This window comes from Pseudophryne corroboree, chromosome 7 (assembly GCF_028390025.1).
Source record: "Pseudophryne corroboree isolate aPseCor3 chromosome 7, aPseCor3.hap2, whole genome shotgun sequence".
In the NCBI taxonomy this organism is placed as follows: Eukaryota; Metazoa; Chordata; class Amphibia; order Anura; family Myobatrachidae; genus Pseudophryne; species Pseudophryne corroboree.
In genome coordinates, this window is record NC_086450.1 from 488,940,047 (window position 1) to 488,966,674 (window position 26,628).

The 26,628-nt window shown below is 48.5% G+C and overlaps 1 protein-coding gene and 1 long non-coding RNA gene across 2 annotated transcripts in view; one reads left to right on the forward strand and one right to left on the reverse strand.

Annotated features, from left to right (window-relative positions):
- Positions 1-26,628, reverse strand: part of LOC134945699 (uncharacterized) — a 471,787-nt gene that overhangs the window by 402,538 nt on the left and 42,621 nt on the right. The window lies entirely within an intron of this gene.
- Positions 6,023-26,628, forward strand: part of LOC134945698 (uncharacterized) — a 51,073-nt gene continuing 30,467 nt past the window's right edge. Inside the window, exon 1 of the mRNA XM_063935143.1 lies at positions 6,023-6,141. The gene's annotated coding sequence lies outside the window, so the exon portion shown is untranslated. The remainder of the gene's footprint in view (positions 6,142-26,628) is intronic.

Here is a 26,628-nt window from a genome sequence, read left to right on the forward strand (position 1 = left end):
CCTTTCAGATACAGCAGACAGAGAGAGCGCCCCTTTCAGATACAGCAGACAGAGAGAGCGCCCCTTTCAGATACAGCAGACAGAGACAGAGCACTCCTTTCAGATACAGCAGACAGAGAGAGCACCCCTTTCAGATACAACAGACAGAGAGAGCACCCCTTTCAGATACAGCAGACAGAGAGAGCACCCCTTTCAGATATAGCAGACAGAGAGCGCGCCCCTTTCATATACAGCAGACAGACAGATTACCCCTTTCAGATACAGCAGACAGAGAGAGCATCCCTTTCAGATACAGCAGACAGAGAGAGCACTCCTTTCATATACAGCAGACAGAGAGAGCGCCCTTTTTCAGATACGGCAGACAGAGAGAGCACTCCTTTCAGATACAGCAGACAGAGAGAGCACCCCTTTCAGATATAGCAGACAGAGAGAGCGCCCCTTTCAGATACAGCAGGCAGAGAGAGAGCACACCTTTCATATACAGCAGACAGAGAGAGAGCACTCCTTTCAGATATAGCAGACAGAGAGAGCACCCCTTTCAGATATAGCAGACAGAGAGAGCGCCCCTTTCAGATACAGTAGACAGAGAGAACACCCCTTTCAGATACAGCAGACAGAGAGAGCGCCCCTTTCAGATACAGCAGACAGAGAGAGCGGCCCTTTCAGATACAGCAGACAGAGACAGAGCACTCCTTTCAGATACAGCAGACAGAGAGAGCACCCCTTTCAGATACAACAGACAGAGAGAGCACCCCTTTCAGATACAGCAGACAGAGAGAGCACCCCTTTCAGATACAGCAGACAGAGAGAGCACCCCTTTCAGATACAGCAGACAGAGAGAGCACCCCTTTCAGATATAGCAGACAGAGAGAGAGCACACCTTTCATATACAGCAGACAGAGAGAGAGCACTCCTTTCAGATATAGCAGACAGAGAGAGCACCCCTTTCAGATATAGCAGACAGAGAGAGCGCCCCTTTCAGATACAGTAGACAGAGAGAGCACTCCTTTCAGATACAGCAGACAGAGAGAGCACCACTTTTTCAGATTCAGCAGAGAGAGCTCCCCTTTCAGATACAGCAGACAGAGAGAGCACCCCTTTCAGATACAGCAGACAGAGAGAGAGCCCCTTTCAGATACAGCAGACAGAGAGAGCGCCCCTTTCAGATACAGCAGACAGAGAGAGCGCCCCTTTCATATACAGCAGACAGAGAGAGCGCTCCTTTCACATACAGCAGACAGAGAGAGCACTCCTTTCAGATCCAGCAGACAGAGAGAGCACCCCTTTCATATACAGCAGACAGAGAGAGCACCCCTTTCAGATACATCAGACAGAGAGAGAGAGCGCCCCTTTCATATACAGCAGACAGAGACAGAGCACCCCTTTCAGATACAGCAGACAGAGAGAGCACCCCTTTTAGATACAGCAGACAGAGAGAGCACCCCTTTCATATACAGCAGACAGAGAGAGCGCTCCTTTCACATACAGCAGACAGAGAGAGCACCCCTTTCAGATACAGTGGACAGACATAGCACCCCTTTCATATACAGCAGACAGAGAGAGCACCCCTTTCATATACAGCAGACAGAGAGAGCACCCCTTTCATATACAGCAGACAGAGAGAGCATTCCTTTCCAGATACAGCAGACAGAGAGAGAGCACCCCTTTCAGATACAGCAGACAGAGAGAGCACCCCTTTCAGATACAGCAGACAGAGAGAGCACCCCTTTCAGATACAGCAGACAGAGAGAGCACCCCTTTCAGATACAGCAGACAGAGAGAGCGCTCTTTTCACATACAGCAGACAGAGAGAGCACCCCTTTCAGATACAGTAGACAGAGAGAGCACCCCTTTCAGATACAGCAGACAGAGAGAGCGCCCCTTTCACATACAGCAGACAGAGAGAGCACCCCTTTCAGATACAGCAGACAGAGAGAGCGCCCCTTTCATATACAGCAGACAGAGAGAGCACCCCTTTCATATACAGCAGACAGAGAGAGCACCACTTTTTCAGATTCAGCAGAGAGAGCGCCCCTTTCATATACAGCAGACAGAGAGAGCACCCCTTTCATATACAGCAGACAGACAGAGCACCCCTTTCATATACAGCAGACAGAGAGAGCACCACTTTTTCAGATTCAGCAGAGAGAGCGCCCCTTTCATATACAGCAGACAGAGAGAGCACCCCTTTCAGATACAGCAGACAGAGAGAGCACTCCTTTCAGACACAGCAGACAGAGAGAGCACCCCTTTCATATACAGCAGACAGAGAGAGCACTCCTTTCATGTACAGCAGACAGAGAGAGAGCACCCCTTTCATATACAGCAGACAGAGAGAGCACCCCTTTCAGATACAGGAGACAGAGAGAGCACCCATTTCAGATACAGCAGACAGAGAGAGCACCCCTTTCAGATACAGCAGACAGAGAGAGCACTCCTTTCATATACAGCAGACAGAGAGAGAGCACCCCTTTCATATACAGCAGACAGAGAGAGCACCCCTTTCAGATACAGGAGACAGAGAGAGCACCCATTTCAGATACAGGAGACAGAGAGAGCACCCATTTCAGATACAGCAGACAGAGAGAGCACCCCTTTCATATACAGCAGACAGACAGAGCACTCCTTTCATATACAGCAGACAGAGAGAGCACCCCTTTCAGATACAGCAGAGAGAGCACTCCTTTCATATACAGCAGACAGAGAGAGAGCACCCCTTTCATATACAGCAGACAGAGAGAGCACCCCTTTCAGATACAGGAGACAGAGAGAGCACCCATTTCAGATACAGCAGACAGAGAGAGCACCCCTTTCATATACAGCAGACAGACAGATTACCCCTTTCAGATACAGCAGAGAGAGCACCACTTTTTCAGATACAGACAGAGAGAGCACTCCTCTTTCAGATACAGCAGACAGAGAGATCACCCCTCTTTCAGATACAGCAGAGAGAGCACCCCTTTTTCAGATATAGCACATAGGTCACACCCGCCGCATGCCACGTCATACCTCGCAGTTCTGTGATGAACATGTCCGTCCAGTACACTCTCCAATCAGTGGTGTAAGTTCATCCCAGTCGCCCGGAGGCATGATAAATGTTGGTGCCCCCTACATATACACACACATACCATACGTAACTATCCGGCACTCAGGGTGAACACTAGCAGCGTGCTCAGGTACCTTTCCCAGTAGTAATATAGAATAGATACACATACAAAGTGGACGCACTCCAAGTCAGTCATTACAATAAAACAGACACCAGCATACCTTTATAGTACACCTACAGTGCTCCCTCACCTGCCAGCGGGTCTCGATAGAGATGCCTTGGTGCAGCAGTGTGCATATATATATAAAAAACACATAAACACCTCATTCACTTAAAAACACACAAACGCCTCTTTCACTTAAACCTGGCATGTCCAAACTGAGGCCCTCCAGCTGATGAGAAACTACACATCCCAGCATGCCCTGACACAGTTTTAGCATTCTCTGACAGCAAAAAGTGTCAGGGCATGCTGGGATATGTAATTTCACAACAGCTGGAGGGCCGCAGTTTGGACATGCCTGACTTAAACATACACACGCCGCTTTCACTTTAACACACAAACGCCTTTCACTTAAACACACACGTCTCTTTCACTTAAACACACACATGCCTCTTTCACTTAAACATACTCATGCCGCTTTCACTTTAACATACATACCTCTCACTTACACATGCCTCTTTCACACACACACACACACATACACACACACACACACACACACACACACACACACACACACATGCCTCCTTCACTTAAAAACACACACACACACCGCTTTCACTTAAACACACACACACACACACACACACACACACACATGCCTCTCACTTACACACACACACACACACACACATTCAGAAACGGACACCCCTCCATATATTTGTAAAGTAGCGTGTACCCAGACCAGGTGTGTGCTCTGTACATAGTCCTGTGGAAATGCTCAAATGCCTCCTTTAATCCTTGCCTCTCACACACATGCCTCTTACTTACACACACACATGCATCTCACTTACACACACACGCTTTTCACACACATGCCTCTCACTAACACACACATCTCACACACACGCCTCTCACTTACACACACATGCCTCTCACACACACATGCCTCTCACATACATGCCTCTCACTTACACACACATGCCTCTCACACACATGCATCTCACTTACACACATGCCTCACACACACACACACACACACACACACACACACACACGTGCCTCTCACTTACACACACACCTCTCACACACATGCCTCTCACTCACACACATGCCTCACACACACACACACACACACACACACCTCTCACTTACACACACACACACACACCTCTCACACACATTTGCCTCTCACACACACACGCGCTTCTCACTTACACACGCGCACACACACACACATATGCCTCACACACATGCTTCTCACACACATGCCTCTCACACACATGCCTCTCACACACATGCCTCTTTTACTTGAACACACAACTTTCCTTAAAAACACACACACACACACACCTCACTTAAAAACATGCACACACAAAACACAGTGCTTCCAACATTTATTAAAACCCTCCAGCACCCCCAACTACACCCCCCCCCCCCCCCACCCCAGTGCAGCTTGAGGCAAGTGCTGCCAGTGCCTACATTTGGCTATCATCAGCCTGACGAGGAACAGAGAGCTTCACTCGGCTGGCTTGCTTAACTGGAAGGGCCGGGAGGAGCTGCGCTCTGGAGCTCCCCCTAGCTGCAGCCAGTGCCAGTTCTCTGTATATACAGGAGGCAGAACCCGTGTCACTGACACAGCTCCTCCGTCTGTAAGAATGATTAAAAAAAAAAAAATAACATTGGAGACAGTGGAGGAGATGCGCCCCCTTGAGGTCAGGAGCCCGGCGGCAGCCGACTCCACTGCCTCCCACAGTTCCGCCCCTGTCTCCAATGTCGGAGTAAAGATGGCGCCGATGCATGGGGACTTATATAGAATCCAAAACCCATGAGAATCTGACAGCGGGGTGATGATGTTTTGCCTTGATGATGTAATCGAGGCGTGTGGGAAAATCTGACCCGGCATTGTATCCCACCTCGGATTGAAAAGATCGAGTGGGGTGAGGGGGGTTCTGTTCTCATAGAACTGAACCCATGATCTCTATTATCAATATTTACAAAACTTCATGAGCACACAGCGTCTATTCACGGAGACAGAGGTACTGAGGGCATGCCAGCATCTCACAGTGCGCTGGCCATGCCCCCATAGTGATGAGAACGGGGGCCGTGGCTCGCGATCGCAGCACTGCCATGAGGCCATGCCCCCTTTCTTACGAAGCCATTTCCATTTTCTGTAGCCACACCCCCTTTGCGGCAGCAGGTGCGGCTTTGCTGCGCATGGGTTCCCACTTCCACATCCTGTAAAGCTGGGAGTTATGTTTTAATGCACATTTTCATTCTTTGAATGTCCATTTGCACAGTCTTTTATTTGTATTTTGCTAGATACTATTTAATATGAATCATTAAAAATTATATTATATATCTTTTTGTGCACCATGCAAGACAATCGTTTTTCTTCTGTTCTCTATAAGGACCCAGCGATATCCTGCTGCCAGTGCCTAAATATGTCAGCGGCTGGTCCTGGTTAAATCTGTCTGGCTGCTGTGCCCCATCAGTTATTTCTGCTGGTGTCTACTATGTATCACGAGTGGGTACACCACACAAGAGTACACACATATCTTTGCCCCCGGGCACCCCTGCCCCTGGGCACCCCTGCCAGTTACAAACCCTTTGTTATAATCACCTGAATTACATTTTCCCCCATATCTTACATGTTGTATAGTGTCATCTGCTGCTCTCAGACAAATCAGAGCCGGGAATAGAAAATAGTTAAGAACATTATGTTTTGAAATGTTGTTCTGAAATTTACCACCGAGTGTTTGGGGCGAGTTTCTGTATGTTCTGTAGGGTGTTTACTCCCAGCAGAGAGCAGAGAACGTTACTGCAGGAAACATACTTTCACTTTCTGTATTACTCACTGATTCTCTATTGTCAGCACGCAGGGAAATACAGTATTCTATCCAGCACAGTCTGTATCACAGGAGCCAGGACCACGGTACTGTATGTGGGGTATTTGGGGGTAATACAGGCTGAAGGAGAAGGAATAGGGGGCATGTAATGTAAGGGGGAGGATGATAGTCTTGGGTCCTTTTGGAGAAAATCACTATAAATAGAAAAAAAATCTACAACATTCTAATAGTATTTATATAACAATTCCATGCAGATGACATGTCTCTGTGTGCAGCAGCGATCTGCAGGCTCCTCTGTTCCTCCCCCATTCAGCACTGTATTTTGGATGACATTTTGCAGAGTTTATGTATGGTGGGTACAGTGGGTGGGTTGCAGGCACCTCGGGCAGGAATTGAGAAGAGACTGTTGCTGTAGCAGCCTTTCTCCCTAGCTCAGCACTCACTACTGTGCACTGGGTTGGGGAGAGGCTCTCTCTTCCGGCATGATGTGCAGGGGGCAGCAATCAGACTCCCCAACCTCACCCCCACCCACCAAATCTGCCATTGGCACGCACCCCCCACCCTCAAGGGGGGCATGTGACTGCTTCGTGACAGCACATAAGTATAATTTTTGTATATTTTGTTAAGGAGTGGGCCTGGCCACACCTCCACGGGTTGGCCACGTCCCTCCCAGTCCCGGGGCCTCAAACAGGGGCTGTCTATCATCCCTGGGGCCAGGGCCATTTCTAGACAATTTGGCTCCCAGTGCGAACAGTAAAAAATGCTCCTCCCCCATAGACATTCACACTGCACCGACCCCCATAAACATAAGAAAAACTATTTTGCGCACGCCGCTGCCGACGGGGAGGGGGGGCCTCACTAGAAATGGGCGTGGTCTTAGTGGAAATGGGTGTGGCCTCGCAGGAAAATATTACCTTACACCGCAGTTTTAGACCCTGCAACAACAAACCTCAGCCACCACAGGGAAATAAGATCCACCTTATTAAGCCCAACACAGTAATGCCCCCTGCACCATATTATGCCACACACCGCAATGCCCATGATACAGTATGCCCTACAGTAAGGCTTCTAATTACTTTTAAATTACCTGCTCGTTGAAAGGGGTTTCACGTGCTGGGTGTCATGCTCATCGCCAGGGGTTTCATGCTCTGGGATCCATTCTGGTTGCCAGGGGTTTCATGCTTTGTGATCCATTCTGGTAGACAGGGGTTTCATGCTTTGGGTTTCATTCTGGTAGCCAGGGGCTTCATGCTCTGAGATCCACGCTGGTTTCCAGGGGTTTCATGCTTTGGGATCCATGCTGGTTGCCAAGGGTTTTATGCTTTGGACTCCAAGCTGGTTGCAAAGGGTTTCATGCATTGGGTGTCATGCTCATTGCCAGGGGTTTCATGCGCTGGGTGTCATGCTCATTGCCAGGGGTTTCATGCGCTGGGTGTCATGCTTGTTGCCAGGGGTTTCATGCACATTGTGTCATGTTCGTTGCCAGGGGTTTCATGCGCTGGGTGTCATGCTCGTTGCCAGGTGTTTCATGTGCTGGGTCTCATGCTCGTTGCCAGGGGTTTCATGCGCTGGGTGTCATGCTCGTTGCCAGGGGTTTCATGCACATGGTGTCATGTTCGTTGCCAGGGGTTTCATTTGCTGGGTGTCATGCTCATTGCCAGGGGTTTCATGTGCTGGGTGTCATGCTCGTTGCCAGGGGTTTCATGCGATGAGTGTCAAGCTTGTTGCCAGGGATTTCATGCTCTGGGATCCATGCTCATTGCCAAAAGGAATGCTTGTTGCCAAGGGGTTGTATATAGAAAATCTACTGGCGGGCCTGCCAGCACTGATATCACGCTCCTCCCTCCTCTTCTCTAGTACTCCGTTCAGGGGGCGGAGTTTCATGGAATGACATGTTTGTATCGTTATTAAGGAAGAGGAGGGGGAACAAAATGGGGGACAAAGTGCGGCGGCGGGCTCCCAGTGTGGTTGCACGGTTCATCCGCCACAAGAAACGGCACTTCCAGGTGCATTAAAAGGGGGAGTGGTCATGGCACACAGGGGTGTGCCACGAGTCACAGGGGCCTGGCCTTGTGGCATGCCCCTGTGTCTCTGTAATGCTGGGCAGACGCAGAGTGCTAGGTCAGCCCCGGTCTCTCTGTGTGGCTGAACCAGCCCATAAGGGGTATCTGGACTACAAGCCGACACCAATTGGTCGACATGAACAAGGTCGACATGGAAAAAGGTCGACATGAGTTTTTCACATTTATTTTCATTTTTTGTACATTTTCATACTTTACGATCCACGTGGACTACAATTGGGAATGGTAACCTGTGCCGAGCGCCGTGAGGTACCATGCCCGAAGCATGGCGAGCAAAGTGAGGGGACACGGTGCACTAATTGGGGTTCCCAGTCACATTACGGACAAAACGACACAAAACCCCCCATAAAAAACTTATGTCAACCTTTTGTCCATGTCGACCTATGGTGTGTCGACCAGTTGGCGTAGACCTAAGTGGTGTTTACCCTGAGTCCCAGACCAGGCCATTCAGCATATGGGCAGTCTGGCTCTGCTATGAATAGAGCTAGGGCGCTGATGATCAGGTCTGTATTCTGTATGGTATATATTGGAGTATCAAAATTTATAAAAAAAGATGATTTCCATATTTGCTGAGCCTCGAAGTCAGCAAATGCCACCAGCCTTTGTGCGCCACCTCAGGATAGCGACCTACGGACAGCATGGGAAAACCTAGTTACGTGCGGTGAGGTGAGGCAGAGCCTTTCCTGTAATACTAGCGTATACGCCAGAGTTTTGACTGTATACAGTAGATGAAAAATAAAAATATCATATGAGAAATATATTTTTTATTATTCTAATCATTTTTATAGTAAAAACTCTGGAGTAAAAAAGTATATGGCACATGAGGCAATGTCCCCCCGCCTACCTTTTCCACACATCTCTGATCAAAACTCACCAAACTCCCAGCAGTATATACAGTACTGCTGCACCTGTGTATAATGCCCACATGTATATACTGCTGCACCTGTGTATAATGCCCACATGTATATACTGCTGCACCTGTGTATAATGCCCACATGTATATACTGCTGCACCTGCGTATAATGCCCACATGTATATACTGCTGCACCTGCTTATAATGCCCACATGTATATACTGCTGCACCTGCGTATAATGCCCACATGTATATACTGCTGCACCTGTGTATAATGCCCACATGTATATACTGCTGCACCTGTGTATATGGAGGTTTACGCAAACCATCTCAGAATAGGGCCCACAGAGGTGAGAGGGCTTTGCAAACTTACAATCTACAGAAAGTATTTTTTTTCTTTTAATCTATGTTTTCTCTTACGTCCTAGAGGATACTGGGGTTCCATTTAGTACCATGGGGTATAGACGGGTCCACTAGGTGCCTTGGGCACTTTAAGAGTTTGAGAGTGTGGGCTGGCTCCTCCCTCTATGCTCCTCCTACCAGACTCAGTTTAGAAAATGTGCCCGGCGGAGGAGCCGGTCACAGCTAGGAGAGCTCCTGAGGAATTTTCTCTGGTTTTTTGTTTTGCGTTTATTATTTTACAGGCAGGCTGTTTGGCAGCAGCCTGCCTGCTTCGTGGAACTTAGGGGGAAGAACGGGTCAACTTTCTGAAGAGTAAATGGTCCCGTTACTCAGCAGACAGGACAGTAAGGGGGACACTTACTAAGCAGTGATAAGAGCGGAGAAGTGAGCCAGTGGAGAAATTACCCCATCGACCAATCAGCAGCTCTGTATCATTTTATAATATGCAAATCATAGATGGTACTTCAGTGCTGATTGGTTGCCATGGGCAACTTCTCCACTGGCTCACTTCTCCGCTCTTATCACTGCATAGTAAATGTCCCCCTAAGCTCCTGAGTGTCCTATTTGCAAGCCCCACCACGGCGAGCGTACAGACCCGCAGCACGCCGCCACCCCTAACAGAGCCAGAAGTAAGAAGAGTGGTGGGTATAACGCTGGCGCCCCGGTTAGCGGGTCGCCAGCGCAGATGGCGGCACATGCGTAGGAGCGCAGCTCTGCCATGCTGCGGCTCCAAGCTTTCAGTACGTACTGAGGTGTGATCGCATGAGGGGCGAGCGGATTGTCACAATACCCAGGACTGGCAGATACATCCTTACAGGGGTTATTAACCAGCGTGTAAGCATACTAAGTACCTCAGGCCAGTATAAAATGCGCACAGACAAAAAGGGGGTGCAGATGCACTAAGCGATCATTACAGTATAATATAGTAAATTATAAGAGGTTGTTAGTATATCGTTGGCCAAGGATATTGGCCTACCCACCAATCGTCCAGGTCACCTCTTGTCGGGCAGGTTCCTAACACTATGGGGCCAACATCCGGAACGCAGGAAACCCCCAAGCATGATCCAGCAAAGGACCCCCCCAGGGCATCACACTAAAAAATAGTGATAGTAAAGGGATATAAAGTGTGAGTATATGGAGGTCTCTACTATGAGTTTAAAGGTAGAGAGTATGTGGGGGGAAAAAAAAAAATGTGCATACATAAATAATAGACAAAACAGGATATAAAAAGTGACTGTGTATTTAAATGGTGATGCCCTGAGACAGTCCAGCCAGAACAGGCACGGGGGACTCTACGTCCAAACGCCGACCCCAGGTTGACTGACACTATGTATAAATAAATAGGACTTACTTAAAATTATGCCTGTGCACTGTGCAGTCCTTGTTGGTTTCCCTGCTTAAAAACATAGAGGGTGGTGGGGGAGGGGTGCCAATCTAGATTTGAGGCATTCTCAAACCTCAGGTGTGTACACATATACATAGTAGGGAAATGGTTCTAAATTGCACACCCTCCAGTAATGAAAGGTGCTATGCTGCTGAGAATAACGTAGTACACAACGATACGATATACTACTAACAACCTCTTATGATTTACTATATTATACTGTAATGATCGCTTAGTGCATCTGCACCCCCTTTTTGTCTGTGTGTACTACTTTATTCTCAGCAGCATAGCACCTTTCATTACTGGAGGGTGTGCAATTTAGAACCATTTCCCCAGTATAAAATGCGGGAAGACCGCGTGCCATTAAGGGGGCGGGGCCTTCACTATGAGCGGATCCAGCAGCTCACCAGCGGCATTTTCTCTCTGCAGCTCACACAGAAAACGCTCGCAGGGAAGCGCTGCCCCTCCACATCAACTCCAGCCTACCTCAGCGGTACCAGGGGTTATAGGGGGGGGGAGCAATTATATCCTTACTAATACCCTATTAAGAGTATTTAGTCTGCGCCTGGCTAAAGGGGGGTACTCACGGAGCGATATTCTAAGCAATCTGACTAGATTGCTTAGAATATCGGCAGGATCGCTCCGTGTGTAGCCCCCTCGGCGATAGCGATGCGCGGCCCCGCACATCGCTATCGCCGCTGCTAGATTGGCCTGCATGCAGGCCAATCTAGCGGGTCGCTCACTTCACCCGCTGGGTGAAGTGAGCGGCCCCCCCGTCTCCCCCCGCACGCTCAGCACAGATCGCGCTGTGCTGAGCGGCAGGAGAGATGTGTGCTGAGCGGTTCGCTCAGCACGCATCTCTCCTTGATCGGCCCGTGAGTACTGGGCTTAAAGGGCCCTACACACTAAAAGATTATCTGTCCAATCTGGCTGATTGGAAAGAAAATCTGGCAATGTCTGGGAGCAAATGGCAATTGACTATTTGCTCTCAAACATTGGAAAACAGACAAAAATGGACTTTAAGACAAATTGGTTAAGTTTATTTCATTAAACTAATTTATCTGAACTGTTTTTGTCCATTTTCTTGATTTTGGGAGCAAATTGTTGATTGTCATTTGCTCCTAGCCATTGCCAGATTTTCTTTCCAATCAGCCAGATTGGACAGATAATCTTTTAGTGTGTAGGGCCCTTAAGTTACAGTATTTGCTAGCTAAAGGGGCGTTGTGTGGCTGGTTTCCTCATTCCTCTGAGTCTCTCTGGAGGGCTCTGTGTGTGTGGAATTGTGCTTCCTGCACAGCTGAATGTTTTCCTCCCCAGGGGGCTCAATGGGACAGTACACATTCTCAGGCTACTGGGTACGAACCTCCTTGGTTGGACTCCATAAGGGGGATGATTACTAATATTTCAAATAAACTATCTCATACTGAGAAGGAGACGCAGTATTTGAGAAAGTCTGTGGATGACCTGATGAATAGTGTTCAGCTCCCACAAATGCGCCTCTAACCCCTCCCATTTATCCCCAAAAGCGTACACTGACCCAGATAATGCAGGCTGACACTGATGCCGATGCCTCAGATACAGGGGACAGTGAGGTGGATATGGGTGTGGGGGGGGGGGGGGGTAATGCAGCTCTCGCTCAAGGGGTGCAAGCTCTGATAGAGGCCATTAGGGATGTATTACAGATCTCAGAAAAAGTAAGAGTAGAAGAGGAGGAATCCTATTTTAATGTAAAAATAGAAATCCTCCGATACTTTCCCTGCATCAGAACAGTTAAATTCTCTTTTCTCTAACGTCCTAGTGGATGCTGGGGACTCCGTCAGGACCATGGGGAATAGCGGCTCCGCAGGAGACAGGGCACAAAAAAGTAAGCTTTTAGGATCACATGGTGTGTACTGGCTCCTCCCCCTATGACCCTCCTCCAAGCCTCAGTTAGGTTTTTGTGCCCGTCCGAGCAGGGTACAATCTAGGTGGCTCTCATAAAGAGCTGCTTAGAAAAAGTTTTTTAGGTTTCTTATTTTCAGTGAGTCCTGCTGGCAACAGGCTCACTGCTACGAGGGACTTAGGGGAGAGAAGTGAACTCACCTGCGTGCAGGATGGATTTGCTTCTTAGGCTACTGGACACCATTAGCTCCAGAGGGATCGAACACAGGCCCAGCCATGGAGTCCGGTCCCGGAGCCGTGCTGCCGACCCCCCTTGCATATGCCGAAGTTGAAGAGGTCCAGAGGTCCGGAAACAGGCGGCAGAAGACTTTCAGTCTTCATAAGGTAGCGCACAGCACTGCAGCTGTGCGCCATTGTTGTCGGCACACTTCACACCAGCGGTCACTGAGGGTGCAGGGCGCTGAGGGGGGCGCCCTGGGCAGCAATATATAATACCTTTCTCTATGGCTAAAATACATCACATATAGCCCTTGAGGCTATATGGATGTATTTAACCCCTGCCAGATATCGCAAACTCCGGGAGAAGAGCCCGCCGTTTTAGGGGGCGGGGCCTATTCTCCTCAGCACACAGCGCCATTTTCCTGCTCAGCTCCGCTGTGAGGAAGGCTCCCAGGTCTCTCCCCTGCACTGCACTACAGAAACAGGGTAAAACAGAGAGGGGGGGCATATTTTGGCGATATTTTTATATATTAAGCGCATATAACAGAAACAACACCTTTTAGGGTTGTTTATATACATTTTATAGCGCTTTGGTGTGTGCTGGCAAACTCTCCCTCTGTCTCCCCAAAGGGCTAGTGGGGTCCTGTCTTCGATAAGAGCATTCCCTGTGTGTCTGCTGTGTGTCGGTACGTGTGTGTCGACATTTATGAGGACGATGTTGGTGTGGAGGCGGAGCAATTGCCGGTAATGGTGATGTCACCCCCTAGGGAGTCGACACCGGAATGGATGGCTTTAATTATGGAATTACGTGATAATGTTAGCACGCTGCAAAAGTCAGTTGACGACATGAGACGGCCGGAAAACCAGTTAGTACCTGCCCAGGCGTCTCAGGCACCGTCAGGGGCTGTAAAACGTCCCTTACCTCAGTCAGTCGACACAGGTACCGACACAGATGAATCTAGTGTCGACGGTGAAGAAACAAACGTATTTTCCAATAGGGCCACACGTTATATGATCACGGCAATGAAGGAGGCTTTGCATATCTCTGATACTGCAGGTACCTCAAAAAGGGGTATTATGTGGGGTGTGAAAAAACTACCTGTAGCTTTTCCAGAATCAGAGGAATTGAATGACGTGTGTGATGAAGCGTGGGTTAACCCAGATAGAAAACTGCTAATTTCTAAGAAGTTATTGGCATTATACCCTTTCCCACCAGAGGTTAGGGCGCACTGGGAAACACCCCCTAGGGTGTATAAGGCGCTCACACGCTTATCAAAACAAGTGGCGTTGCCGTCTCCTGATACGGCCGCCCTCAAGGATCCAGCTGATAGGAGGCTGGAAACTACCCTGAAGAGTATATACACACATACTGGTGTTATACTGCGACCAGCAATAGCCTCAGCCTGGATGTGCAGTGCTGGGGTGGTGTGGTCGGATTCCCTGACTGAAAATATTGATACCCTGGATAGGGACAGTATTTTATTGACTATAGAGCAATTACAGGATGCGTTTCTTTATATGCGAGATGCTCAGAGGGATATTTGCACTCTGGCATCGAGAGTAAGTGCGATGTCCATATCTGCCAGAAGAAGTTTATGGACGCGACAGTGGTCAGGTGATGCGGATTCCAAACGGCATATGGAAGTATTGCCGTATAAAGGAGAGGAATTATTTGGGGTCGGTCTATCAGATCTGGTGGCCACGGTAACAGCCGGAAAATCCACTTTTTTACCTCATGTCACCTCCCAACAGAAAAAGACACCGTCTTTTCAGCCGCAGTCCTTTCGTTCCTATAAGAACAAGCGAGCAAAAGGACAGTCATATTTGCCCAGAGGCAAAGGAAAGGGTAAGAGGTTGCAACAAGCAACTACTTCCCAAGAACAGAAGCCCGCCCCGGCTTCTACAAAGCCCTCAGCATGACGCTGGGGCTGTGCAAGCGGACTCAGGGGCGGTGGGGGGTCGACTAAAGATTTTCAGCACACAGTGGGCTCGCTCACAGGTGGACCCTTGGATCCTGCAGGTAGTATCTCAGGGTTACAAGTTGGAATTCGAAAAGTCTCCCCCTCGCCGGTTCCTAAAGTCTGCTTTACCAACGTCTCCCTCAGAAAGGGCGACGGTATTGGAAGCCATTCACAAGCTGTATTCTCAGCAGGTGATAGTCAAGGTACCCCTCCTATAACAGGGAAAGGGGTATTATTCCACACTATTTGTGGTACCGAAGCCGGACGGTTCGATAAGACCTATTCTAAATCTGAAATCCTTGAAACTGTACATACAGAAATTCAAGTTCAAGATGGAGTCACTCAGAGCAGTGATAGCGAATCTGGAAGAAGGGGACTTCATGGTGTCCCTGGACATAAAAGATGCTTATCTGCATGTCCCAATTTACCCTTCACACCAAGGGTATCTCAGGTTCGTGATACAAAACTGTCATTATCAGTTTCAAACGCTGCCGTTTGGTTTGTCCACGGCACCTCGGGTCTTTACCAAGGTAATGGCCGAAATGATGGTTCTTCTACGAAGAAAAGGCGTATTAATTATCCCTTACTTGGACGATCTCCTGATAAGGGCAAGGTCCAGAGAACAGCTGGAAGTCGGAGTAGCACTAACCCAAGTAGTGCTTCAACAACACGGGTGGATTCTGAATCTTCCAAAATCTCAATTGACCCCGACGACACGTCTGCTGTTCCAGGGAATGATTCTGGACACTGTTCAGAAAAAGGTGTTTCTCCCGGAGGAGAAAGCAAGGGAGTTATCCGAACTTGTCAGGAACCTCCTAAAACCAGGAAATGTGTCAGTACATCAATGCACAAGAGTCCTGGGAAAGATGGTGGCTTCTTACGAAGAAATTCCATTCGGCAGATTCCACGCACGAATATTTCAGTGGGATCTGCTGGACAAATGGTCCGGATCGCATCTGCACATGCATCAGCGGATAACACTGTCACCAAGAACAAGGGTGTCTCTTCTGTGGTGGTTGCAGAGTGCCCATCTGTTAGAGGGCCGCAGATTCGGCATACAGGACTGGGTCCTGGTGACTACGGATGCCAGCCTACGAGGCTGGGGAGCAGTCACACAGGGAAGAAACTTCCAGGGTGTGTGGTCAAACCTGGAGACGTCTCTTCACATAAATATACTGGAGCTGAGAGCGATTTACAATGCTCTAAGCCTGGCAAAACCGCTGCTTCAGGGTCAGCCGGTGTTGATCCAGTCGGACAACATCACGGCAGTCGCCCACGTAAACAGACAAGGCGGCACGAGAAGCAGAAGAGCAATGACAGAAGCTGCAAGGATTCTTCGCTGGGCGGAAAATCATGTCATAGCACTGTCAGCAGTGTTCATTCCGGGAGTGGACAACTGGGAAGCAGACTTCCTCAGCAGACACGACCTTCACCCGGGAGAGTGGGGACTTCATCCAGAAGTCTTCCACATGATTGTGAACCGTTGGGAAAAACCAAAGGTGGACATGATGGCGTCTCGCCTCAACAAGAAACTGGACAGATATTGCGCCAGGTCAAGAGACCCTCAGGCAATAGCTGTGGACGCTCTGGTAACACCGTGGGTGTACCAGTCCGTGTATGTGTTTCCTCCTCTGCCTCTCATACCATGGGTACTGAGAATTATACGGCTACGGGGAGTAAGAACAATACTCGTGGCTCCGGATTGGCCAAGGAGGACTTGGTACCCGGAACTTCAAGAGATGCTCACGGAAGAGCCGTGGCCTCTACCTTTAAGAAGGGATCTGCTTCAGCAGGGACCTTGTATGTTCCAAGACTTACCGCGACTGCGTTTGACGGCATGGCGGTTGAACGCCGGATTCTAAAAGAAAAGGGCATTCCAGAGGAAGTTATTCCTACCTTGATTAAAGCCAGGAAGGAAGTGACCGCACAACATTATCACCGCATTTGGAGAAAATATGTTGCGTGGTGTGAGGCCAAGAAGGCCCCAACGGAAGAATTTCAATTGGGTCGATTCCTACATTTCCTGCAGGCAGGATTGTCTATGGGCCTCAAATTGGGGTCTATTAAGGTTCAAATTTCGGCCTTATCGATTTTCTTCCAGAAAGAATTGGCTTCAGTGCCTGAAGTACAAACTTTTGTCAAAGGTGTACTACATATACAGCCCCCGATTGTGCCTCCAGTGGCACCGTGGGATCTAAACTAGAGATGAGCGCCTGAAATTTTTCGGGTTTTGTGTTTTGGTTTTGGGTTCGGTTCCGCGGCCGTGTTTTGGGTTCGAACGCGTTTTGGCAAAACCTCACCGAATTATTTTTGTCGGATTCGGGTGTGTTTTGGATTCGGGTGTTTTTTTCCAAAAACACTAAAAAACAGCTTAAATCATAGAATTTGGGGGTCATTTTGATCCCAAAGTATTATTAACCTCAAAAACCATAATTTACACTCATTTTCAGTCTATTCTGAATACCTCACACCTCACAATATTATTTTTAGTCCTAAAATTTGCACCAAGGTCGCTGTGTGAGTAAGATAAGCGACCCTAGTGGCCGACACAAACACCGGGCCCATCTAGGAGTGGCACTGCAGTGTCACGCAGGATGTCCCTTCCAAAAAACCCTCCCCAAACAGCACATGACGCAAAGAAAAAAAGAGGCGCAATGAGGTAGCTGTGTGAGTAAGATTAGCGACCCTAGTGGCCGACACAAACACCGGGCCCATCTAGGAGTGGCACTGCAGTGTCACGCAGGATGGCCCTTCCAAAAAACCCTCCCCAAACAGCACATGACGCAAAGAAAAAAAGAGGCGCAATGAGGTAGCTGACTGTGTGAGTAAGATTAGCGACCCTAGTGGCCGACACAAACACCGGGCCCATCTAGGAGTGGCACTGCAGTGTCACGCAGGATGGCCCTTCCAAAAAACCCTCCCCAAACAGCACATGACGCAAAGAAAAAAAGAGGCGCAATGAGGTAGCTGACTGTGTGAGTAAGATTAGCGAACCTAGTGGCCGACACAAACACCGGGCCCATCTAGGAGTGGCACTGCAGTGTCACGCAGGATGTCCCTTCCAAAAAACCCTCCCCAAACAGCACATGACGCAAAGAAAAAAAGAGGCGCAATGAGGTAGCTGTGTGAGTAAGATTAGCGACCCTAGTGGCCGACACAAACACCGGGCCCATCTAGGAGTGGCACTGCAGTGTCACGCAGGATGTCCCTTCCAAAAAACCCTCCCCAAACAGCACATGACGCAAAGAAAAAAAGAGGCGCAATGAGGTAGCTGACTGTGTGAGTAAGATTAGCGACCCTAGTGGCCGACACAAACACCGGGCCCATTTAGGAGTGGCACTGCAGTGTCACGCAGGATGTCCCTTCCAAAAAACCCTCCCCAATCAGCACATGATGCAAAGAAAAAGAAAAGAAAAAAGAGGTGCAAGATGGAATTATCCTTGGGCCCTCCCACCCACCCTTATGTTGTATAAACAAAACAGGACATGCACACTTTAACCAACCCATCATTTCAGTGACAGGGTCTGCCACACGACTGTGACTGATATGACGGGTTGGTTTGGACCCCCCCCAAAAAAGAAGCAATTAATCTCTCCTTGCACAAACTGGCTCTACAGAGGCAAGATGTCCACCTCATCTTCACCCTCCGATATATCACCGTGTACATCCCCCTCCTCACAGATTATCAATTCGTCCCCACTGGAATCCACCATCTCAGCTCCCTGTGTACTTTGTGGAGGCAATTGCTGCTGGTCAATGTCTCCGCGGAGGAATTGATTATAATTCATTTTAATGAACATCATCTTCTCCACATTTTCTGGATGTAACCTCGTACGCCGATTGCTGACAAGGTGAGCGGCGGCACTAAACACTCTTTCGGAGTACACACTTGTGGGAGGGCAACTTAGGTAGAATAAAGCCAGTTTGTGCAAGGGCCTCCAAATTGCCTCTTTTTCCTGCCAGTATAAGTACGGACTGTGTGACGTGCCTACTTGGATGCGGTCACTCATATAATCCTCCACCATTCTATCAATGTTGAGAGAATCATATGCAGTGACAGTAGACGACATGTCCGTAATCGTTGTCAGGTCCTTCAGTCCGGACCAGATGTCAGCATCAGCAGTCGCTCCAGACTGCCCTGCATCACCGCCAGCGGGTGGGCTCGGAATTCTGAGCCTTTTCCTCGCACCCCCAGTTGCGGGAGAATGTGAAGGAGGAGATGTTGACAGGTCGCGTTCCGCTTGACTTGACAATTTTGTCACCAGCAGGTCTTTCAACCCCAGCAGACCTGTGTCTGCCGGAAAGAGAGATCCAAGGTAGGCTTTAAATCTAGGATCGAGCACGGTGGCCAAAATGTAGTGCTCTGATTTCAACAGATTGACCACCTGTGAATCCTTGTTAAGCGAATTAAGGGCTGCATCCACAAGTCCCACATGCCTAGCGGAATCGCTCCCTTTTAGCTCCTTCTTCAATGCCTCCAGCTTCTTCTGCAAAAGCCTGATGAGGGGAATGACCTGACTCAGGCTGGCAGTGTCTGAACTGACTTCACGTGTGGCAAGTTCAAAGGGCATCAGAACCTTGCACAACGTTGAAATCATTCTCCACTGCACTTGAGACAGGTGCATTCCATCTCCTATATCGTGCTCAATTGTATGGGCTTGAATGGCCTTTTGCTGCTCCTCCAACCTCTGAAGCATATAGAGGGTTGAATTCCACCTCGTTACCACTTCTTGCTTCAGATGATGGCAGGGCAGGTTCAGTAGTTTTTGGTGGTGCTCCAGTCTTCTGTACGTGGTGCCTGTACGCCGAAAGTGTCCCGCAATTTTTCTGGCCACCGACAGCATCTCTTGCACGCCCCTGTCGTTTTTTAAAAAATTCTGCACCACCAAATTCAAGGTATGTGCAAAACATGGGACGTGCTGGAATTTGCCCATATTTAATGCACACACAATATTGCTGGCGTTGTCCGATGCCACAAATCCACAGGAGAGTCCAATTGGGGTAAGCCATTCCGCGATGATCTTCCTCAGTTGCCGTAAGAGGTTTTCAGCTGTGTGCGTATTCTGGAAAGCGGTGATACAAAGCGTAGCCTGCCTAGGAAAGAGTTGGCGTTTGCGAGATGCTGCTACTGGTGCCGCCGCTGCTGTTCTTGCGGCGGGAGTCCATACATCTACCCAGTGGGCTGTCACAGTCATATAGTCCTGACCCTGCCCTGCTCCACTTGTCCACATGTCCGTGGTTAAGTGGACATTGGGTACAACTGCATTTTTTAGGAGACTGGTGAGTCTTTTTCTGACGTCCGTGTACATTCTCGGTATCGCCTGCCTAGAGAAGTGGAACCTAGATGGTATTTGGTAACGGGGGCACACTGCCTCAATAAATTGTCTAGTTCCCTGTGAACTAACGGCGGATACCGGACGCACGTCTAACACCAACATAGTTGTCAAGGACTCAGTTATCCGCTTTGCAGTAGGATGACTGCTGTGATATTTCATCTTCCTCGCAAAGGACTGTTGAACAGTCAATTGCTTACTGGAAGTAGTACAAGTGGGCTTACGACTTCCCCTCTGGGATGACCATCGACTCCCAACGGCAACAACAGCAGCGCCAGCAGCAGTAGGCGTTACACGCAAGGATGCATCGGAGGAATCCCAGGCAGGAGAGGACTCGTCAGACTTGCCAGTGACATGGCCTGCAGGACTATTGGCATTCCTGGGGAAGGAGGAAATTGACACTGAGGGAGTTGGTGGGGTGGTTTGCGTGAGCTTGGTTACAAGAGGAAGGGATTTACTGGTCAGTGGACTGCTTCCGCTGTCACCCAAAGTTTTTGAACTTGTCACTGACTTATTATGAATGCGCTGCAGGTGACGTATAAGGGAGGATGTTCCGAGGTGGTTAACGTCCTTACCCCTACTTATTACAGCTTGACAAAGGGAACACACGGCTTGACACCTGTTGTCCGCATTTCTGGTGAAATACCTCCACACCGAAGAGCTGATTTTTTTGGTATTTTCACCTGGCATGTCAACGGCCATATTCCTCCCACGGACAACAGGTGTCTCCCCGGGTGCCTGACTTAAACAAACCACCTCACCATCAGAATCCTCCTGGTCAATTTCCTCCCCAGCGCCAGCAACACCCATATCCTCCTCATCCTGGTGTACTTCAACACTGACATCTTCAATCTGACTATCAGGAACTGGACTGCGGGTGCTCCTTCCAGCACTTGCAGGGGGCGTGCAAATGGTGGAAGGCGCATGCTCTTCACGTCCAGTGTTGGGAAGGTCAGGCATCGCAACCGACACAATTGGACTCTCCTTGTGGATTTGGGATTTCAAAGAACGCACAGTTCTTTGCGGTGCTTTTGCCAGCTTGAGTCTTTTCAGTTTTCTAGCGAGAGGCTGAGTGCTTCCATCCTCATGTGAAGCTGAACCACTAGCCATGAACATAGGCCAGGGCCTCAGCCGTTCCTTGCCACTCCGTGTGGTAAATGGCATATTGGCAAGTTTACGCTTCTCCTCCGACAATTTTATTTTAGGTTTTGGAGTCCTTTTTTTACTGATATTTGGTGTTTTGGTTTTGACATGCTCTGTACTATGCCATTGGGCATCGGCCTTGGCAGACGACGTTGCTGGCATTTCATCGTCTCGGCCATGACTAGTGGCAGCAGCTTCAGCACGAGGTGGAAGTGGATCTTGATCTTTCCCTAATTTTGGAACCTCAACATTTTTGTTCTCCATATTTTAATAGGCACAACTAAAAGGCACCTCAGGTAAACAATGCAGATGGATGGATTGGATACTAGTATACAATTATGGACGGGCTGCCGATAGAGATGAGCGGGTTCGGTTCCTCGGAATCCGAACCCGCCCGAACTTCATGTTTTTTTTCACGGGTCCGAGCGACTCGGATCTTCCCGCCTTGCTCGGTTAACCCGAGCGCGCCCGAACGTCATCATGACGCTGTCGGATTCTCGCGAGGCTCGGATTCTATCGCGAGACTCGGATTCTATATAAGGAGCCGCGCGTCGCCGCCATTTTCACTCGTGCATTGAGATTGATAGGGAGAGGACGTGTCTGGCGTCCTCTCCATTAGAATAGAGATAGATTAGATAGAGAGAGAGAGATTGTGCAGAGTCGCAGACAGAGTTAGTTTACCACAGTCAGTGACCAGTGCAGTTGCTAGTTAACTTTTATTTAATATAATATATCCGTTCACTTCTCTCTGCTATATCCGTTCTCTGCCTGAAAAAAAAAACGATACACAGCACAGTCAGTCACACAGTGTGACTCAGTCTGTGTGCACTCAGCTCAGCCCAGTGTGCTGCACAGTCATCAATGTATAAATTAAAAGCTTATAATTAATTGTGGGGGAGACTGGGGAGCACTGCAGGTTGTTAGCAGGAGCCAGGAGTACAATTATATTAATTAACAGTGCACACTTTTGCTGCAGGAGTGGTGACCAGTGCCTGACCACCAGTATAGTATTGTTGTATACTACTAATATCTCTTTAAATATCAACCAGTCTATATTAGCAGCAGACACAGTACAGTGCGGTAGTTCACGGCTGTGGCTACCTCTGTGTCGGCACACGGCAGGCAGTCCGTCCGACCAGAATTGTATTATTTATTATTATATACCTACCACCTAACCGTGGTTTTTTTTTCATTCTTTATACCGTCATAGTGTCATCCTAATTGTTACGAGTATACTACTATCTCTTTATCAACCAGTGTACAGTGCGGTAGTTCACGGCTGTGGCTACCTCTGTGTCGGCACACGGCAGGCAGTCCGTCCGACCAGAATTGTATTATTTATTATTATATACCTACCACCTAACCGTGGTTTTTTTTTCATTCTTTATACCGTCATAGTGTCATCCTAATTGTTACGAGTATACTACTATCTCATTATCAACCAGTGTACAGTGCGGTAGTTCACGGCTGTGGCTACCTCTGTGTCGGCACACGGCAGGCAGTCCGTCCGACCAGAATTGTATTATTTATTATTATATACCTACCACCTAACCGTGGTTTTTTTTTTCATTCTTTATACCGTCATAGTGTCATCCTAATTGTTACGAGTATACTACTATCTCTTTATCAACCAGTGTACAGTGCGGTAGTTCACGGCTGTGGCTACCTCTGTGTCGGCACACGGCAGGCAGTCCGTCCGACCAGAATTGTATTATTTATTATTATATACCTACCACCTAACCGTGGTTTTTTTTTTCATTCTTTATACCGTCATAGTGTCATCCTAATTGTTACGAGTATACTACTATCTCTTTATCAACCAGTGTACAGTGCGGTAGTTCACGGCTGTGGCTACCTCTGTGTCGGCACACGGCAGGCAGTCCGTCCGACCAGAATTGTATTATTTATTATTATATACCTACCACCTAACCGTGGTTTTTTTTTCATTCTTTATACCGTCATAGTGTCATCCTAATTGTTACGAGTATACTACTATCTCTTTATCAACCAGTGTACAGTGCGGTAGTTCACGGCTGTGGCTACCTCTGTGTCGGCACACGGCAGGCAGTCCGTCCGACCAGAATTGTATTATTTATTATTATATACCTACCACCTAACCGTGGTTTTTTTTTCATTCTTTATACCGTCATAGTGTCATCCTAATTGTTACGAGTATACTACTATCTCTTTATCAACCAGTGTACAGTGCGGTAGTTCACGGCTGTGGCTACCTCTGTGTCGGCACACGGCAGGCAGTCCGTCCGACCAGAATTGTATTATTTATTATTATATACCTACCACCTAACCATGTTTTTTTTTTTCATTCTTTATACCGTCATAGTGTCATCCTAATTGTTACGAGTATACTACTATCTCTTTATCAACCAGTGTACAGTGCGGTAGTTCACGGCTGTGGCTACCTCTGTGTCGGCACACGGCAGGCAGTCCGTCCGACCAGAATTGTATTATTTATTATTATATACCTACCACCTAACCGTGGTTTTTTTTTCATTCTTTATACCGTCATAGTGTCATCCTAATTGTTACGAGTATACTACTATCTCTTTATCAACCAGTGTACAGTGCGGTAGTTCACGGCTGTGGCTACCTCTGTGTCGGCAGTCGGCAGGCAGTCCGTCCATCCATAATTGTATTATTATTATAATATATACCACCTAACCGTGGTTTTTTTATACCACCTAACCGTGGCAGTCCGTCCATAATTGTATACTAGTATCCAATCCATCCATCTCCATTGTTTACCTGAGGTGCCTTTTAGTTCTGCCTATAAAATATGGAGAACAAAAAAGTTGAGGTTCCAAAATTAGGGAAAGATCAAGATCCACTTCCACCTCGTGCTGAAGCTGCTGCCACTAGTCATGGCCGAGACGATGAAATGCCAGCAACGTCGTCTGCCAAGGCCGATGCCCAATGTCATAGTACAGAGCATGTCAAATCCAAAACACCAAATATCAGAAAAAAAAGGACTCCAAAACCTAAAATAAAATTGTCGGAGGAGAAGCGTAAACTTGCCAATATGCCATTTACCACACGGAGTGGCAAGGAACGGCTGAGGCCCTGGCCTATGTTCATGGCTAGTGGTTCAGCTTCACATGAGGATGGAAGCACTCAGCCTCTCGCTAGAAAACTGAAAAGACTCAAGCTGGCAAAAGCACCGCAAAGAACTGTGCGTTCTTTGAAATCCCAAATCCACAAGGAGAGTCCAATTGTGTCGTTTGCGATGCCTGACCTTCCCAACACTGGACGTGAAGAGCATGCGCCTTCCACTATTTGCATGCCCCCTGCAAGTGCTGGAAGGAGCACCCGCAGTCCAGTTCCTGATAGTCAGATTGAAGATGTCAGTGTTGAAGTACACCAGGATGAGGAGGATATGGGTGTTGCTGGCGCTGGGGAGGAAATTGACCAGGAGGATTCTGATGGTGAGGTGGTTTGTTTAAGTCAGGCACCCGGGGAGACACCTGTTGTCCGTGGGAGGAATATGGCCGTTGACATGCCAGGTGAAAATACCAAAAAAATCAGCTCTTCGGTGTGGAGGTATTTCACCACAAATGCGGACAACAGGTGTCAAGCCGTGTGTTCCCTTTGTCAAGCTGTAATAAGTAGGGGTAAGGACGTTAACCACCTCGGAACATCCTCCCTTATACGTCACCTGCAGCGCATTCATAATAAGTCAGTGACAAGTTCAAAAACTTTGGGTGACAGCGGAAGCAGTCCACTGACCAGTAAATCCCTTCCTCTTGTAACCAAGCTCACGCAAACCACCCCACCAACTCCCTCAGTGTCAATTTCCTCCTTCCCCAGGAATGCCAATAGTCCTGCAGGCCATGTCACTGGCAAGTCTGACGAGTCCTCTCCTGCCTGGGATTCCTCCGATGCATCCTTGCGTGTAACGCCTACTGCTGCTGGCGCTGCTGTTGTTGCCGCTGGGAGTCGATGGTCATCCCAGAGGGGAAGTCGTAAGCCCACTTGTACTACTTCCAGTAAGCAATTGACTGTTCAACAGTCCTTTGCGAGGAAGATGAAATATCACAGCAGTCATCCTACTGCAAAGCGGATAACTGAGGCCTTGGCATCCTGGGTGGTGAGAAACGTGGTTCCGGTATCCATCATTACTGCAGAGCCAACTAGAGACTTGTTGGAGGTACTGTGTCCCCGGTACCAAATACCATCTAGGTTCCATTTCTCTAGGCAGGCGATACCGAAAATGTACACAGACCTCAGAAAAAGAGTCACCAGTGTCCTAAAAAATGCAGCTGTACCCAATGTCCACTTAACCACGGACATGTGGACAAGTGGAGCAGGGCAGGGTCAGGACTATATGACTGTGACAGCCCACTGGGTAGATGTATGGACTCCCGCCGCAAGAACAGCAGCGGCGGCACCAGTAGCAGCATCTCGCAAACGCCAACTCTTTCCTAGGCAGGCTACGCTTTGTATCACCGCTTTCCAGAATACGCACACAGCTGAAAACCTCTTACGGCAACTGAGGAAGATCATCGCGGAATGGCTTACCCCAATTGGACTCTCCTGTGGATTTGTGGCATCGGACAACGCCAGCAATATTGTGTGTGCATTAAATCTGGGCCAATTCCAGCACGTCCCATGTTTTGCACATACCTTGAATTTGGTGGTGCAGAATTTTTTAAAAAACGACAGGGCCGTGCAAGAGATGCTGTCGGTGGCCAGAAGAATTGCGGGACACTTTCGGCGTACAGGCACCACGTACAGAAAACTGGAGCACCACCAAAAACTACTGAACCTGCCCAGCCATCATCTGAAGCAAGAAGTGGTAACGAGGTGGAATTCAACCCTCTATATGCTTCAGAGGTTGGAGGAGCAGCAAAAGGCCATTCAAGCCTATACAATTGAGCACGATATAGTAGGTGGAATGCACCTGTCTCAAGTGCAGTGGAGAATGATTTCAACGTTGTGCAAGGTTCTGATGCCCTTTGAACTTGCCACACGTGAAGTCAGTTCAGACACTGCCAGCCTGAGTCAGGTCATTCCCCTCATCAGGCTTTTGCAGAAGAAGCTGGAGGCATTGAAGGAGGAGCTAACACGGAGCGATTCCGCTAGGCATGTGGGACTTGTGGATGCAGCCCTTAATTCGCTTAACAAGGATTCACGGGTGGTCAATCTGTTGAAATCAGAGCACTACATTTTGGCCACCGTGCTCGATCCTAGATTTAAAGCCTACCTTGGATCTCTCTTTCCGGCAGACACAGGTCTGCTGGGGTTGAAAGACCTGCTGGTGACAAAATTGTCAAGTCAAGCGGAACGCGACCTGTCAACATC